We start from the raw sequence: 3,956 nt of genomic DNA, 5'->3' as shown, positions 1-3,956 counted from the left end.
GGGGCAGTTCTACTCTGTCCTATAGAGTCACTGTGAGTTGGAATTGACTCGATGGCAATGGGTTTGATGTGTTAGACGCTAATGATAAAAATACATGATACTATGTAATACGTGGTCACGTTCCTCAAGGAACTTACAGCCTGGGAGGGGGTTGGGGAGGAGGGGAGTGTTAGATCAGTAAGAACACACACAAACAACGTGCCAAATGTGTGAGCATATTTCACAACCTTACCATATTCTGAGAGGAGTCTCCAAATCTCCTCCTATAAAAATGGACATTTCTGAGATGGGCTCGCATTAGGACTTATTTAATGTGCAGACTTCAAAGAGAAACAGAGCAAGATAAACAGGGTCCTTGGATTTATGACTCCTGGGAGCTCTTTTCATCTGACACTTAATATGACGTGATAGTGTTTCAATCTTTCCTCTGACACTTTGGAATCTGTCAGGAGGCCAAAAGAGTCCAGCATTTTTCAATTATCTTTGTAAATCCCAACCATCTAATTGGGAGAAATGTTCTCTCTTGACATTGGAGAAGAAAAATCATCTGCAATGGACAAGGTCAAGGCAGTCGTATGGTGGGATATAAGAATTCTGAAGTGAGAGGCACCAGGCCTCAGGTCTAGGTGCAGGTTGGGCAAGCAATATGTCTGCCTCCTTATCGCTATACAAAATGAAGGCTTTGGAGTAGTTTATCTTCTCCTTCCAGCTCTAATACGCTAGGATTTACTTTCTAGGCAGTTAAAAGCATGTTCAGAGGTACGGCATCTCTTTTCACAGGATTGAGTATTTGCAGAGCCAAGAGGAATTTCTAAGCACTGAGTTAACACAACTGTATTCTGAAAGGCAATTTACTTTTCAAACTAATGAGTTTTGATGGTTTAGCCTAATGGGACATATTTTTCACAGAATTAACCAATCTGCTCACCTCTTGGTTTTGCTTATATCAGCTGGATTAGTTCTAGGGAAAACTACGAGTTTGGCTTTATTTCTTTTCCTTTGCAGAGTTCCTGTTAGAGACGGTACATTGCCCAGAGTCCTCATGCTGCTGGAATCCTGTCCATGGACACCCAAGCCTCCCCGGACTCTCTCTTCCTCTCATGATATAGCACAGGCCTAACAGGAAGATTGGCTAGAAGTACAGCTGGAATGCTCCTTAGAAGTGAGGAGGGCAAGACTTCATCTCATGTACTTTGGACATGTTACAAGGAGAAACCAGTCCCTGGAGAAGGACATCACACTTGGTAGAGGGTCAGCAAAAAAGAGGAAGACCCTCAATGAGATGGATTGACACAGTGGCTGCAATGATGAGCTCAAACATAGCAACGATTGTGAGGGTGGTACAGGACCAAGCAGTGTTTTGTTCTGTTGTACACAGGGTCACTATGAGTCAGAAATGACTCGAGGGCACCTAACAACAACAACAAGAAGATTGAGGCATGGGTGGTTCAATGGTAGAATTCTAGCCTTTCATGCAGGATACCCAGGTTCAATTCCCAGCCAATGCACCTCACACACAGCCACCACATCTGTCTATGTCATTATATTATACGAGTAGTTGCTCGTTTGTCATCTATCTGCCCACTGAATGTAAACTCCAGGGGAGCAGGAACTTCTGTTCTATTAACTCAATCTCCCCAGTACCTAGGTCTGTGCTTTATGAAAATTTGTTAAATGCTGAATGAATGAATGCCGAGTGATGCATGAACACTTCCTGGAGGAAGTGGCAACTTCCGCTGAAAAATTGAGTGTGTGCATAGGAATCATCAAAGCAAAGACAAAGTGAGAACAGTGGTTCCAGGCAGAGGAAGCATATGAGCAGAAGTCTGTAGGGATGAGAGAGCTTGGATCTCTATGCACACTGTGAATAGTTTGGTGGTGCAGAAGCTTAGGGTGTGATGGTGACAGGGAGTGGACAGCCATGAGGTTAGAGAGATCAGTGGGAATGGTTATGTATGGCTGTGTATGTCAAACAAGGAAGGAGATTGTTGAGGAGTTGAGGATGGGGAGCTGTTGGAAGAACCCAATCATGGGAGGGGCAGAATCCCTGCATCTTCCCAAACCCTATTTGTTGACTTTCCTCTAGACTGGGATCTTTCAGATGTTTTTGACTATGACCTACACTAAGAAATAAATTACACATGATGACCTAGCTCATAGACAGGCAGATAGATGATAGATAGATATTGTTGTTAGCTATTGACTCATGGTGACCTCAAGCACAACAGCATGAAGCGCTGCTCTGTCCTATACCATCCCCATAATCAGTTGAGAATGAGACCATTGCCAGGCTTTTCTTCCTAGTCTGTCTTAGTCTGGAAGCTCCACTAAAACCTGTTCAGCATGATGGCTGCACATGAAGTGCATCGGCTAGGAATCGAACCTGGGTCTTCTGCAAGAGAGGCAAAAATTCTACCACTGAACCACCAACACCCTCATAGATGGATAGAACCAAAACAAGTTTTACTGAACCATGCTTATCTTTACTATATGCAGTGCACTCTATTTTCTGTTCTAGCCTATTTAATTTTTTTAAGTGCTGGTTGTTCTCATTTAACTGATTTCTCTACCCACCAGTGTTTTCAAACACACTTGTATACTGGCCATGATGGAAATATCTTTCTTACAGTGAATTATATTTTAAATATTTGAGCAATACTGCTCTGCAGCCCAAAGCCCAGGCCTAGACATTTCTGTATCAGAGAGGACACCCCAGGCAAATGGCCCTTGACTCCGAGATCACTGGATCCTGTGCTGGGAGCATTCTGCAGTAAAGAACAGGGAGGCCGGTTAACGGCCCTGCCTTCAGCAGTCACTGCTTTCTGCCAGTGTGCTTCTGAGCATGCCAACATCAGTTGCCTTTCCAAGCATAGCTGTATTAAGTAAGTTCTTAAAATGACCTGGATTCCAGGCAGGGAGCCCCAGGGGATGCATGTGAATTTCTCGTGCAGATCATCATTGCTGATACCAATCATCCTAGCAAAACTCATTTAGCAGACTTGCATTTGTCTGGTGTGGTTGGAGTTGGCCTGGTTTATAAGTTGTTGATGTTAACTTGCAAGAGGGAAAATGGATTTGTGAACTAAATCTTTGCCCAGAGCAACCAGAGGCCTTCCAAATCACCTTTAGAGAGGGAGAAGGTGGTGTGCTGAGAGAAAGAGCACAGTGCTGTGAGTTAGAAGACATGAACGTGAGTCTAAAACTTTCTTGCTGTGGGACCAGGGGCAGTCATTTAACCTCTTTAGACTCAGTTTCTTTACAGACAAAGCAGGTGTAACAATACCCCTCTACTGACTTCAAGGAGCTCTGGTGGTGCAAGAGTTAAGGTGCAACAGGTAAGCAACAGATTGGCAGTTTGAACCCACCCAGTGGCCCCACGGGAGAAAGACCTGGCGATCTGCTCTTGTAAAGATTACAGCCTAGAAAACCCTACAGGGCTGTTCTACTCTGTCACGTGGGGTCACTATGAGTTGGAATTGACTCAGTGGCACCCAACAATCACAACAACCATTGACTTCACAGAACCAATTTAGGGATTAAAAATAATAATGCATGTAAAAGTGCTTTGCAATACCTAAACTTTTTTACAAATGATAACAGCTTGTACTGAACATGAATTATGATAATTAATAAATGCCTTCTAATCAATAATACCCACCACCTGTCTGTCAGTTTGTCTTGCTGTGGGGGCTTGCGTGTTGCTATGATCCTGGAAGCTATGCCACTGATATTTCAAATACCAGCAGGATCACTCTTGGTGGGCAGTTTTCAGTGGAGCCTCCAGACTAAGACAGACTAGGAAGAAAGGCCTGGAAGTCTACTTCCAAAAATCAGTAAATGAAAACCCTATGGATCACAACAGAACATTGTCTGACTTGCTGGCTTTGGACACATCATCAAGACAGATCAACTGCTGGACTGGAAGGGGACATCATGTTTGGTGAAGTAGAGGGCCA

At 43.8% G+C, this 3,956-nt stretch overlaps 1 non-coding gene across 1 annotated transcript; it reads right to left on the bottom strand.

The window, feature by feature from the left end:
• Window positions 1-2,362: 2,362 nt before the first annotated feature.
• TRNAE-CUC (transfer RNA glutamic acid (anticodon CUC)) lies at window positions 2,363-2,433 on the bottom strand. Its single transcript has one exon. It is a non-coding gene; the product is annotated as a tRNA-Glu (tRNA).
• Window positions 2,434-3,956: the final 1,523 nt, after the last annotated feature.

Source organism: Trichechus manatus, unplaced genomic scaffold, assembly GCF_000243295.1.
Source record: "Trichechus manatus latirostris isolate Lorelei unplaced genomic scaffold, TriManLat1.0 scaffold00022, whole genome shotgun sequence".
In the NCBI taxonomy this organism is placed as follows: domain Eukaryota; kingdom Metazoa; phylum Chordata; class Mammalia; order Sirenia; family Trichechidae; genus Trichechus; species Trichechus manatus.
The sequence above is the reverse complement of the archived record's forward strand: the minus strand, read 5'-3'. Positions and strand labels throughout refer to the sequence as shown.